This window comes from Zingiber officinale, chromosome 6A, assembly GCF_018446385.1.
Source record: "Zingiber officinale cultivar Zhangliang chromosome 6A, Zo_v1.1, whole genome shotgun sequence".
Lineage (NCBI taxonomy): Eukaryota > Viridiplantae > Streptophyta > Magnoliopsida > Zingiberales > Zingiberaceae > Zingiber > Zingiber officinale.
In genome coordinates, this window is record NC_055997.1 from 113912726 (window position 1) to 113927820 (window position 15095).

The 15095-nt window shown below is 37.6% G+C and overlaps 1 protein-coding gene across 1 annotated transcript in view; it reads left to right on the plus strand.

The window, feature by feature from the left end:
• Positions 1–15095, plus strand: part of LOC121995176 (probable protein phosphatase 2C 42) — a 28328-nt gene that overhangs the window by 2912 nt on the left and 10321 nt on the right. The window lies entirely within an intron of this gene.

Genomic DNA, 15095 nt, shown 5'->3' on the forward strand with positions numbered 1-15095 from the left:
CCCATGCATTTCCTTATATATCATTAATGAGTAATTAATGTTTATTTGGGCCGACTTTAAACAATTAATTTCTCATTCACCTTTAATCGATTTTGAGCAAATTAATAGTCTAAATCTATCTATGCGATACGTAGATTTCAATTTTGAAGTCAATTATGACTTCTATCTATTGATGACATTCCGATTTTTTCATAAAACAGATATTGGTCCATTAAGGCTCCAATATCCAATAACTATAACTCAACCCCTAAAGACAGAATCTAATTGGCTTAACCCTAGAACTAATTTTTTTTAAAAAATAATAATTTCCTATTTCAATTGGGGAGCCCCGACAAAGTAGTCACGGATCATTCCACAACGGATGGTTCATAGAACAATCTGCGACTGCTTTATCGGGGCAAATGGAATTAATCTAGGCACCCCAATTGAAATACGTCGTTGTTGTTTATTTGTTTATTTTTTTAGCTCCGAAGTTAAGCTAATTAGATTTTTCCTTTCAAGTTTAGGGCTTGGGTTATAGTGTTTAAGTTAAAAATAATTTAAAACTAAAGAAAAAAAAGATACTCACGGGATATAATATATGTATTTAGAGTGTTTAAGTTTTAGGATTTAAGAAATTTTTAATTAAAAAAAAATGAAGGTACCTAGATCATTTCTAGAATCATTGACCAAGCAATCACGGACGATTCCGTAGCAAACTCCATGTCGGACTTTCATGTCCAATGAATGTGTGGGGCGTCCAAAATCTCTCATATATATATATATATATATATATATATATATCCTTGCGGACTCATCCGGATTGGACTCGGAGCACCTCGAATTGATTCAGACGCCCATATGTGAATGAGTCTAGGCGCCTGGAATGAATCCAGTCGCTTGGATTCTTCTCTTAATTTTTTTTATTTTTTATTTTAGGGTATATTATATGTATTTAGGGTTCAAAATTTTAGAATTTAGGAGTTGCGTTATAATGATTTTGAGTCAATAAGATTTTCTCTCTAGGGTTCAGGCTTAAGATTTTAAAATTTAGGGGTTAGGTTATAATAAGTTTAAGCTAATAAGATATTCCTCTAGGGTTCAGACTTCCCTTTTTGTAACGACCCGCCTTCTAACTACTAGGCTGTAAGGCGAATCGCTACAGTTGTACTGTACTGACTGTGCGAAAAACTGATCTAATTTAAATTTTTCTACTAATTGATGACTGTTCTTGGTTCTACATGTGCTAAAGGATGCAATCTGAGGAACACAAAGCGTATCCTACATCCCCCATGGACTAGAAGTTGATCTACTGAGTTTGTCGAAATCGAGCTTCCCAATCGATCTAAACTGAACTGGATCGATTGCCCGGATCGATCCACGGATCGATCCAGCCATCGCACGGATGAACACCTCGGATCGGTCACCGACCGATCCGTGTCGATCGTCAGATGTCTCTGGATCGGCTCCGACCGATCCAGAGTACATCGATCGGCGCAGATCGATCCAGATGTCTGGATCGGTCGCCGACCGATCCGCACAAGCTCGAAACTATCAGAATGTCGATCGGCCACCGACCGATCCGTGGAGGATAAAGAGCATATTATCGTTCGATCGGCCTGACCGATCCAAGGATATTGCTTGTGCCTGATCGGTTCGAGACCGATCGAGTTCGATTTCACCGAACTTCGATTTAGATTTGCGTACAAAATACCGTCATAACAACTATCCAACGCATGCTAAACTATTCTAATAACATGTAGTAACAATTCTAAACTTAAGCTAAAGGTTCATCAACTCATAACCTTTAACCACTAGAAATGCATAAAAAGCATAGTATAAGAAAATGTCTTAAGGAAGAACTAGTTTCTAATTGCTAAACTCTCAAGGTCTTTTATTCCGCCTCGCCACACACCATCCTTTGCATTGTCCTCCTCTCCGCTAGTCCATCTTTCCTTTACCTTTATCTCCAGTATAAGGAAAAATAGTATCTGTAAGCTTAAAGCTTAGTAAGAAACCATCTACCTCACAAAACATGCAACGATGCAAATATGATTTTAAATCATGTTGTTTAAAACATATGCTGGATATACTGAATAAACTAGCATGGCATGGCATATAAGCATACAATCATGGCATACCTAAACCTGAACATAAAAGCATGTATAACAATGCATATAAAGTTATCATGCATATTCACGAGAAAACTAAATCGGAGCATGATATCGGATCGAAACTAAATCAAGCTAAAACTGATCTTAAACTATAATCAATGGATTAGATTAAGAGTTTGAAAGCTAATATCATAATAATGAAAATAGTAATCATGTTTGTTCCCACAACATTGTCTGTTAACAAGTCCCAATTTAGTAGGGTCTGCAAACCTAACTCAGACCAATGGATGTCTAAGAAGATACCATCCAAAATAAAATACCTAATAGTAGTAACTTGTCATTGTTCAGAGTGTATACTAAAAGCCTAGCTTTTGGTATAAACATTTATCTAGAAATAAGAATCACATTGGTCAAATTATGATAAATGTAGTTGCTCAATTAATTTATATTGTAGATAACATGGTGTGTGGTAGTCACTTGAAGATGTTATCGGATAAATTATAAACAGTAGCTCACGACTAAGATGGAAAGGAACAAACCATTGGAAGGTCGTAGTGTAATTAGGTGTTAGTTTATCTTAACTATATAATTACACTAGTACACTTAGAGTGTATTGAGTAGGACCATATGAGATCGTTCTTTTTATACTGACTTTATAAAGGAACAAAGACCTCGAGTGTGTGCTCTTAATCCTAATATAATAACAAGCACATATATTTGATATTTATTTCTTTAATTTATCAATGGGTGAGATTTAGTTCGATGAATCAATAAGCCCGATAAATGATATCACTTATAGTGTGTGTTGTTGATTATAGAAGGAAACCGTGTCCTAGTGATACTAGGTTGATAATGTCTCAAGAGGAGCTCATAAGGATTGTCATTAAATCCTGTGGACTTAGTCCGAGATGATAATAAGGTTGAGTGGTACTACTCTTGGACTAAGAAATTAATTAAATGAGTTGTCAGTAACTTAATTAGTGGACATTCGATATCTTAAACACAGGAGACTAACACATAATAAGAAGGAGCCCAAAATGTAATTTGGGATTGGTGCGGTAGTTCAATAATGATTCTCTAGTGGAATGATTATTATTGATAAATTGTCGTGCTAACACGGGATGCTTAATTTTATCGGAGACCAAAACCAATTCTCCTCCTTCCCTATCGTAGCCTCTTATTTATAGAGTTCTATACCCACCCTATACCCACCTCTATACCATTATATAGGCCAAGCTAGCTTGGGGAAAAGCTTAGGGCCTACTAGTATCGCCCCAGAACCCAAGCTAGTGGGGCCACCAAATTAAATTTAAAGAGATTTTAATTTTAGTTTTTATTATGTGGAAGAATTAATTTATTAAAGAGAATTAAAATTAAAATATCTCTTGTAAAAGATCTACAAAGATTAAAGAAAGAGATTAGATCTCTTTCCTTATTTGTATATTGGAGAGTTATTTTATTTTCTCTTTAAAATTATCCACATGTTGATAAAATTAAAATTATAGAAATTTCCTTTTATCAACCATGAAGAGATTTTTAAAGAGAAATTTTTTTTAAATTTCCGGAAACAAATTAGGAAGTTTTAATTGTTGATTAAAACTTGTCCAATTTGCTTCTCAATGATGTGGCTGGCCAAGTTTAATTTGGAAAATTTGTTTTATTTTTCTAAATTAAATCATGTTCAAGGAAATTGAGGAAATTTTATTGTAATTAAATTTCCTAATTTGCTAGGCCAAGGAATATAAAAGAAGGGGTGAGGTGCTTTCATGAGATACAACCTCTATTGTTTCTCTCCCTCTTTTGTTGGCCGGCCATCATCTCTTCTCTTCTTCCTCTTGTGGTGGCCGAAACTCTATTGCTTGGAGGTCTTGTGGAGACCGGATACTACTTGGAGAAGAAGAAGAAGAAGGAGAGGAAGCTTGCATCTCTTAGAGCTTGGTTGGTGTTTTTCTTCTTCCTTGGTGGAGCTTTCTTGTTTTGGCCGAACCTAGCTAGGAGGAGAAGAAGGTGCTTGGTGGTTTCTCATCTTGGAAGATCGTTGCCCACACAACGTCCGAGGTTAGAAGAGGAATACGGTAGAAGATCAAGAGGTTTTTCTACAAGGTATAACTAGTAATTTTTCTTTCCGCATCATGCTAGTTATTTATGGAAATAATACCAAATACAAGAGGCTTACGTTCTAGTATTTCGAATATGTTTTTCGAAGTTGTGTTCTTTTGTTTTCTTTTCCTTGTGATTTGATTGTTCTCTTTGGTTAACCTAAAGTTATTTTAGGAAATTAAATATTAGCTTTCTATAAAAGGTTTTGTCTAGTCGGTGGTGGTTGCTCCCATATCCAAGAAGGCCATGTGCCTCGCCACGTCAGTACTGGGAACCAATTATGGAAATTAATATTTAATGGAATTAATAACTTAAGGTGATTTGGGTCGAACGTGTTAAGTTCCGCAGGAGACCCAAGTCAAAACCTAAAAGAACAAATAGATTAAGTTTTGGATCAAACGTGTAAAGTTCCGCAGGCGATCCAAAATTTAATTTAAAAGAACACATGGTAGCTAGGGAAAGGTTCAGACCTTTGTACAAAATTTTTGTACAGTGGAACCTCTAGGCTTTCCGAGTAGCAACCAACAATTGGTATCGAGCTAGGGTTTTGCCTCTGTGTATTTGGTATTAGTTTAATTACATGTCATACATAATTTAGGCAGGATAATAGTAGGATGTGCTAACTTTGTGGATGCAAGATCCAACTATTATGGCTTATAGTTATTATGTGTGTGATTGGACCCTTGGACATGTCAAGGGCATTTTATTGTGTGTGCATGATTGTATTATAAAATACAGCAGGAGCTGTATTTAGTTTTATTAGGATTTTATTTTTGATCTAGATACATGTACATTCCTTTTATGGAATATAGGATCAAAATTGTAAAATTCTATTTATGTCGCGGATCGAATCTTGCAAAGCGTGGAACCTTCTAAGGATCAGAGGCGCAGCGGAACTAGGAGCAAGATGGATGCGACAGCTAGACCCGGTGGCGGTGGCAGCTTGGGATGACAACACACGGAGGACAACTAGAGATAAAAGCCATAATAGTTGAAAATTAGATTTTCTATTTATTGCTTTTATATTGTGATGTGTGTGCATGTTAGTTTACAAGTTTAGTAGGCTAGCATAGTTAAAATTCCTCATTAATAAATAACTAAGTGAGAGAGGGATTTTTTTTTTTTTAAGTAAATCCCATGGTCTCCATTACTGGTTTGTAAGTGATGCAAACAAGCTTGCGCGTTGGCTCTGAGTGCCTTCCTCCATAACAGATGAGCTTGTTTGCGGATCACTAGAACAGACTTCCATTTTTGGATGACTATAGGAAGTTAATTAAGAGCGTGTGATCTTCCCCAACGGAAGGGGCATAATCTTATTAATGGACTTAGTGTCAAGTAATGGTATCATTTAGATACATTTAATAGTATCCTCCCCATCGGAGTCACTGCTATTATTTGTGTGACCAAATGAAACCAACTATTAATTTGTCATAAAACTAGGTTGACAAGATAATAAAATTAAAGGGTTAAAACCCCTCTTACAAATGATTGATTTTGTATACGTCCACACTAACGTGGCATACAAAATTAACGGTGTTTGAGATAATTTTATTTGTCATAAAGTTAGGTTGACAAGATAATAAAATTAAAGGGTTAAAACCCCTCTTACAAATGATTGATTTTGTATACGTCCACACTAACGTGGCATACAAAATTAACGGTGTTTGAGATAATTTTATTTGTCATAAAGTTAGGTTGACAAGATAATAAAATTAAAGGGTTAAAACCCCTCTTACAAATGATTGATTTTGTATACGTCCACACTAACGTGGCATACAAAATTAACGGTGTTTGAGATAATTTTATTTGTCATAAAGTTACGTTGACAAGATAGTTAATGGGTAAAACCCTCCTCTTACAAATGTTGATTTTGTATACGTCCACACTAACGTGGCATGCAAAATTCACAGTGTTTTGAGGTGTTGGTAAATTTAAATAGTATTGTTAGAGGAATCAATATTATTTTAAATTTAGAGTCTTGACCAAATATTTGATTAAAGATAGACCAACTATTAATTTTATTCCTCATAAAGTAAGGTTGACGAGATAATAAAATTAAATAAAATTTCCTTTTTGAATTTGTATACGTCCACACTAACGTGGCATACAAAATTCATGGGGATTTTTAAGGAGTTGGTCTTAACCAAATATTTTTGTGATTCTTAGGAAGATGGTCAATCCCTAGCTGATATACTTTAGGATAGACTTAGTGGTCCCAATTATAATTGATTGGAAATAGAATTTGGACATTAAGGTAGACTGTCTTCTTAGAACTAAGAACAATATAGGTGTATTTTATTCATTAGTTGATACATGTTTAGTGGAGTTATCTACCGGTACCTGGTATAAGATGCCACTGATCATGTCTGCAATTCATTGCAGGGTTCCAGGAAACCCGACAACTAAATGAAAATATAAAAAAAAAACACCGTCCACAAGGGCACTACTGCGAAAGTAGCAGCTGTTGCAGTGGGAGAGGTTTATTCTCTAATAGGAATAAAATTTGGATTATTAGGAATTGTCTTTACATACTAAGTTTAGAAAGAACTTGATTTCAGTTTCTAAACCATTATAGAATAGATATTGTGTCTATTTTGATAACAAAGTTGTTATCAAGAAAAATAGGCAAGTTATCTATTCTGGTATGTTGGTTGACAATTTATAATCCAATAACTCCCATGATGCAACAAATGGAAATTAATAACACATCTTCTAACTTAAGAGAAAGCAACCTTCGAAAAGGAACCAATTATATCTTTGACATCTAAGGCTAGGTTATATTAACTTAAGTAGGATTCATTGGTAGCTGATGAACTTTTGGGTTCATTAGTAGTGGAAATCTTTCCAACCTGCGAGTCTTACTTGGAAGGAAAATAACCAAGAAGCTTTTAAGTCCAAGGGGTATGGAGTCAAAGATATGTTGAAATCGGTTCATTCTGATTTGTGTGATCCTATGACTATCCAGACAAGAGGTAGTATTGAATATTTCATCTATTTTATAGACAACTATTCAAGATACAAATAAATTTACTTAATGTACCGCAAGACTAAGTACTTTGATTAGTTCAAAGAGTACAAGGCTGATGCGGAGAAATGTTAAAGTAAATATCACTATGGTAAGATCGTAGTGGCAAGTACCTCTTGGGAGAATTTAGGAGTCACTTATCAAAAGTAGGGATTCAATCCCAACTAACTGCATCTGGTACACCCCAACAGAATGGTGTAGTAGAAAGAAGGTAAAGGACTCTTATGGAATAATTAGATAGATGATAAGTTATTCAGAGAATTACCAAGTTTGTTTTAAGGATAAAACTCTGAACATAGTACCTTCCAAGTTAGAACTCTCTACTCATATAGAATTGCTGAATAGGCGTAAGCCTATTTTGAAGCATATTCGGATTCGGGTAATCCAGCACATATGTTAAAGAGAGATAATGATAAATTGGATAGGAGTTCACTTGTTTGTAAGTTATCCTAGATAAACAAAAGTAGGTTTATAGTCTTAAAAATCAGAAGGTCATTGTTAGCATCAATGACTGATTTTAAAAGGACTATATAATGAACCACGTGCTCATAAGTAAATTTGTTCTTAAGGAAATAATAAAGGACATGTCTAACCTAGTACCAACTGTACAAGATGAGATACCACAAGAAAACTGCAACACGTATCACAAATTGATACACAACTACAGAAAGTGTCTTGTTGTAGTGGGAGGGTTGTTATGCAACCTAAATAGGTTCATGTTTTGGGAGAGTTTTTGGACTCGATCCCTGGAGGACATGAATCTGATCTCCGGTCATATGATGAAGCACTCCAAGATAAAGATGCAGCATCTTGGCAAAGAGTAATGAATAAAAGAATTAGAATATATGTATTCTAATAAAATCTGGAAGCTTGTAGAATCACCAAATGGTGTAAAAGCCGTTGGGTGTAAAAAGGTCTATAATAGGAAAAGAGGGATAGACAGGAAGGTAGTAACTTTCAAAGCAAGGCTTGATGAAAAAGGAAACTTTTTCACTGGTAGTCATGCTTAAGTCTATCCCGATTCTTTTATCTATTTGGCAAGTAGATGTCAAGACAGCATTCCTTAATGGAAGTCTTGAAGAAAACATCCATATAAAGCAACCAGAAGGGTTCATTGCAAAGGGCTAAGAGCATCTTCAGCTCAGACTATGGACTGAGGCAAAGCTTCAAGGTCTTGGAATATCCGGTTTATCAAAGTAATCCAGATCTATGGATTTAGTAACCGGATAAGTCTTGTGTATACAAAAGATGTGATGGAAACGTGGTGGTATTTTTTGTACTATACTTAGATAACATTTTTGGTAGTTGGAAACAATATCAAAATATTGTCAGAAGTAAGGGTATGGATGTCCAAACAATTCGATATAAAGGACTTGGGAGAATGTATATATTCTTGAGATCAAAGTAATAAGGGATCGCAAGAAAAGAATATTTTACTTATCCCAAGCTTCATACATCGAAAAAATCCTTGCTCGTTTTAAGCATACAAAACTCCAAGAAAGGTTTCTTACCTTTTCAGAATGGAGTAACTTTATCTAAAGATATGTCTCTGTAGACATCAAAGCAGATAAAGGAAATAAAGGCAGTTCTTTATGCTACGGCTGTTGGAAGCCTAATGTATGCTATGCACGAGATCAGAAATATGTTTTGCCAAGGGCATAGTTAGCAGATATCAAAGTAACCCTGGACAAGGACAGTGGACTACAGTAAAGCATATATTGTAGTACCTTAGAGGCACTAGAGATTATATTCTAGCTTACAAGGCAGTTAATTTAGTCCTTGTGGGTTGCACGGATTTTGACTTCCAATCGGATAAGGACAATAATAAGTCAACCTCGGGGTTTTGTGTTTACTTTAGGAGGTAAAGTCATAACTATGGAAGAGTGATAAGCATAGGTGTTTTTTCTGGACTCCACCATAGAAGCTTAGTATATGGCAAGCCTCTGAGGAAGCCATAAAAGCTGAATGACTTAATTATCTCTAGATAGACTTAGATATGATTTCTGGTTTGTCCAAAGATTTTTACAATTTATTGTAATAATATTGGTGCAATAGCAAACTCGAAGAAACCATAAGTCTATAAAGGCAAGTAAACACAATAGAGCGCAAGTACCACCCAATACGAGAAATCGTATAAATGAGGAGAAGTTGTTGCTACCTAGATTGCATCAGGTGATGACCTATAGATCCTTCCACCGAGGTCCTTAAGGCAAGAGCTTTTGATGGACATGTTGAAGGGTTAGGAATCAGATGTATGGCAGCAGATATAGCAGCTTAGTCTTTTAGTATAAGTGGGAGATTGTTAGAGTGTATACTAAAAGCCTAGCTTTTGGTATAAACATTTATCTAGAAATAAGAATCACATTGGTCAAATGTCTACATTTATGATAAATGTAGTTGCTCAATTAATTTATATTGTAGATAACATGGTGTGTGGTGTCACACACAGAAGATCATGTTATCGGTTCCTTATAAATTATAAACAGTAGCTCACGACTAAGATGGAAAGGAACAAACCATTGGAAGGTCGTAGTGTAATTAGGTGTTAGTTTATCTTAACTATATAATTACACTAGTACACTTAGAGTGTATTGAGTAGGACCATTAGAAGTCGTTTCTTTTATACTGACTTTATAAAGGAACAAAGACCTCAGTTATTATGGAAGTGTGTGCTCTTAATCCTAATATAATAACAAGCACATATATTTGATATTTATTTCTTTAATTTATCAATGGGTGAGATTTAGTTCGATGAATCAATAAGCCCGATAAGTTGGGAAATGATATCACTTATAGTGTGTGTTGTTGATTATAGAAGGAAACTGTGTCCTAGTGATACTAGGTTGATAATGTCCTCAAGAGGAGCTCATAAGGATTGTCATGTTAAACCCTGCAAGTGGACTTAGTCCGACATGATAATAAGGTTGAGTGGTACTACTCTTGGACTAAGAAATTAATTAAATGAGTTGTCAGTAACTCACTTAATTAGTGGGCATTCGATATCTTAAACACAGGGAGACTAACACACTCATAATAAGAAGGAGCCCAAAATATAATTTGGGATTAGTGCGGTAGTTCAATAATAGTTCTCTAGTGGAATGAATTATTATTGATAAAATTAAGTTGTGTGTTCGGGGCGAACACGGGATGCTTAATTTTATCGGGAGACCAAAACCAATTCCTCCTCTCGGTCCCTATCGTAGCCTCTTATTTATAGAGTTCTATACCCACCTATACCCACCTTCTATACCCACACAATAGGGGCCGGCCAAGCTAGCTTGGGAACAAGCTAGGGCCGGCCTAGGTATAAAATTGGGTGGCCGGCCCTAGCTTGAACCCAAGCTAGTGGGGGCCGGCCAAATTAAATTTAAAAGGGATTTTAATTTTAGTTTTTATTATGTGGAAGAATTAATTTATTAAAGAGAATTAAAATTAAAATATCTCTCTTGTAAAAGATCTACAAAAGATTAAAGAAAGAGATTAGATCTCTTTCCTTATTTGTAGATTGGAGAGTTATTTTATTTTCTCTTTAAAAATTATCCACATGTTGATAAAATTAAAATTATAGAAATTTCTTTTTATCAACCATGAAGAGATTTTTAAAGAGAAATTTTATTTTTAAAATTTCCGGAAACAAATTAGGAAGTTTTAATTGTTGATTAAAACTTGTCCAATTTGTTCTCCAATGATGTGGCCGGCCAATGTAGGTTTATTTGGGAAATTTTATTTTATTTTTCTCAATTAAATCATGTCAAGGAAATTGAGGAAATTTTATTGTAATTAAATTTCCTAATTTGCCTAGGCCAAGGAATATAAAAGAAGGGGTGAGGGTGCCTTCATGAGATACAACCTCTATTGTTTTCTCTCCCTCTTTTCCTTGGTGTTGTGGCCGGCCATCATCTCTTCTCTTCTTCCTCTTTGTGGTGGCCGAAACTCTCTATTGCTTGGAGGTCTTGTGGAGGCCGGATACTACTTAGAGAAGAAGAAGAAGAAGGAGAGGAAGCTTGCATCTCTTAGAGCTTGGTTGGTGTTTTTCTTCCTTGGTGGAGCTTTCTTGTTTTGGCCGAACCTAGCTAGGAGGAGAAGAAGGTGCTTGGTGGTTTCTCATCTCGGAAGATCGTTGCCCACACAACGTCCGAGGTTAGAAGAGGAATACGGTAGAAGATCAAGAGGTTTTTCTACAAGGTATAACTAGTAATTTTTCTTTCCGCATCATGCTAGTTATTTATGGAAATAATACCAAATACAAGAGGCTTACGTTCTAGTATTTCGAATATGTTTTTCGAAGTTGTGTTCTTTTGTTTTCTTTCTTTTCCTTGTGATTTGATTGTTCTCTTTGGTTAACCTAAAGTTATTTTAGGAAATTAAATATTAGCTTTCTATTAAAGGTTTTGTCTAGTCGGTGGTGGTTGCTCCCATATCCAAGAAGGTCATGTGCCTCGCCACGTCAGTACTGGGAACCTTTTATGGAAATTAATATTTAATGGAATTAATAACTTAAGGTGATTTGGGTCGAACGTGTTAAGTTCCGCAGGAGACCCAAGTCAAAACCTAAAAGAACAAATAGATTAAGTTTTGGATCAAACGTGTAAAGTTCCGCAGGCGATCCAAAATTTAATTTAAAAGAACACATGGTAGCTAGGGAAAGGTTCAGACCTTTGTACAAAATTTTTGTACAGTGGAACCTCTAGGCTTTCCGAGTAGCAACCAATAGTTTCTAGGTTATCTGAACCTAGAGCTAGGTTATCTGAACCTAGAGGCGACTGTGGGAGCCCACCCATTGGACCGTAGTCCCATAAACTGAACTAAACTAATGCGCTGTTTTAAATGCTCCTAATGCATTTAACTGAGCTATTAAACATAACTGAGGTGGTATTTAGCTATACTAACATTTTACCGAACACTTGGTGTGCTCCAACTCTCTCCTCTAATAGGGAGATCACCTCTAGGCACCCGACAACGTCTAGAATCTCCAACTAAAGGAGACCAACGTGTCCGGCCCGTCTAGAGGTGCTCAACTAGATCCCTAATTCCTCGAGGAGGGTTTAAACACACCCTATGTGCCGAAAAACCTGCCTATAGCTAAAACTAATGCGTAGAAAACCAAACGGAGCTATTATACTGCAGGTGAGGGGTTTCTTACCTCCTATTCGTAATTTCTTACGATTCTATTCGCTAGAATTCCGGTGGAGATTATCTTCTCGACGATCCGCTCACGTCTTCGCGTTCCTCTCGCGGAGAAGAATCTTTTTCGTGTTGGAGTCGTCGCCGGAAGATGATCCCTTGAGCCTTGGCTTGGTGCGCCGAGAGGAGGAGGAGGAGAGGGAATCGGCGTGAGTTAGGGTGAGGAGAAGGAAGTTGCCGAACCAAATAGAAAATAACCCAAACCAACTTATGTTTTCCTATTTATACTAAATAATTAATTCGGCTAAACCAATTATAAATATAATTGATTCCCTTTCCTTTCAGCACGGCCCTGCTGGGTTCGCCGGTTACTAAACCTATCCGTAAACCATAGGTCTCGGGTTCGATTCCCGCCTAAGCTATTTTACGGTTCCAATTATTTTTGCTACTTCCGCTACTCGGAAAATTCCGGAAAAATATCTAAAAATTCTAGAAAAATCATAGAATATTTCTAAAAATAATTTGAGAATTTTCGGGCGTTACAACTCCCCGTACCTTATAAAAAGTTCGTCCTCGAACTTAGAATAGTCCTGGTACTACATGTCGGCTTCGCCTCCTAAGTTGCCTCTTCTGTGTGCAAATGACTTTGACTAATGGTACTTCCTTGTTCATAATTACTGCTCGGTCTATTATCCGAATAGTCGACTATCATAGCTGAGGTCTTGCGGATCTGCACTGAGGGCTCAATCACCGGTGGCATCTAGGGTATGCTTTTTCAGCATAGAGACATGAAATCGTTGTGGACGGTGACATTTCCTGGGGTAGCTCTAGCTCATATGCTACCTTGCCCACTCTTCTGCGATAAGGTATGGTCCCACATATCCGGGAGCTAGCTTGCCCTTCTTCCCAAAACGCATGACTCCTTCATGGGAGCTACTCGAGGAACTTGTATCCCGATCGAGAACTCTAAGGGTCTCGGCTGTATCGATAGCTTTTCAAGGCGGCTCGAGTCTCTATCCTCTGGCGGATCTGTTGTAAGCTGTTGTGGTATCTGCGACTAGATCTATCTGAAGCTCTAGTTCACCACTCTCATACACAGATTGGTGATCTACACCTCCGCCCATAGAGAGCCTCGTAAGGTGCCATGCCGATAGTGGCCTGATAGCTGTTGTTGTATGCAAATTCTGCTAGACTCAGATATTTGCACCAACTTCCTTTGAAATCTAGGGCACATGCTCGGAGCATATCTTCGAGTACCTGATTTACTCGCTCTGTCTGACCATCTGTCTGAGGATGGAATGCTGTGCTGAACTTTAACTTCGTGCCCAATGCTGACTGTACACACTCCCAGAAGTGTGATGTAAATCTGCTATCTCTGTCTGAAATGATGGTTCGTGGGACTCCATGTAGTCTGACGATCTCCTGGAGATACAACTGAGCTAGCTTCTCCATGGAGTAGGATATCTTGATAGCTAAAAAGTGGGCTGATTTAGTCAACCTGTCGACTATTACCCAGATGGCATCAAAACCATTCGTGGTTCTGGGTAGTCCCACTATGAAATCCATGGAGATATCCTCCCACTTCCATTCTGGAATCTGTATAGGCTGCAGAACTCCTCCTGGTCGCTGATGTTCTGCCTTGACCCTCTGACAGGTGAGGCAGATGCTAACATATCTGGCGATGTCTCGCTTCATCCCGGACCAAAAATGGTTCTTTTGGTCTTGATACATTTTGGTGGAACCTGGATGCATCGCATAGGAGTCTGTGAGCCTCATCTAAAATCATCTCCGTAGCTCCTCCCTGGAACACAGAGTCCATCACCAAAATACAACACCCCGCCATCGGACACTCTGAACTCTCTATCTGTTACGCTAGCCCTTGCTTGATTTTCTGAATTTCAGGGTCTCCTGAGTGATCGAATATCACCAAGCAAGGTAGACTCTAAGGTCATAGTAGGCGTTGTCCTACGATGAACTCGAGACCGAAATCTCGATCTCCTTCTCAGTAGGGACGGTGACATGGTCAGAAGAGATAATAAGGTAGCTGGATTTTCGCTAAGTGCATCCGCTACCTTATTGGCTTTCCTTGGATGGTAGAGGATGTCCACATCATAGTCCTTGACCAGCTCAAGCCACCCACGCTGTCGCATGTTCAGATCTTTAGGGTGAAGAAATACTTGAGACTCCGATGATCTGTATACACTCTGAGCTCCATATAGGTAATGTCTCCAATTTTGAGAGCGAACACTCTGCTAACTCAAGGTCATGAGTAGGGTAATTCTTCTCATAATCCTTGAGTTGTCTGGAGGCATAGGCGATCACCTTGCCATTTTGCATCAAGATGCTCCTAGTCCCAACTTAGAGGCATCACTATAGATGTCAAAGCCGGGTGTTGTCCGGTAGAGCCAAAATGGGAGCACTGGTCAATCTCCTTTTAGCTCGTGACCGAGTCCTCATCCACTGAAATTTCTGGTCTTCTGGTAAGGGTCGATGGGAGGCTATCTGGAGAAGTCCTCTACAAACTTCTGTAATATCCTGCTAATCCCGAAGCTCCGATCTCCGGGCGTTCTTAGGTCTCTTCCAGTTACTTACTTCTATCTTTCTGGGATCTACCATAATACCATCCTTTGAGATGATGTGACCCGGGGACCCGGTCTAGCCAAAATTCACATTTCGTAAACTTGGCGTATAGCTGGTTCTGCTGAAGGGTCTCCAATACTAGTTTCAGGTGCTCTGAGTGTTCTTCCTGAGTT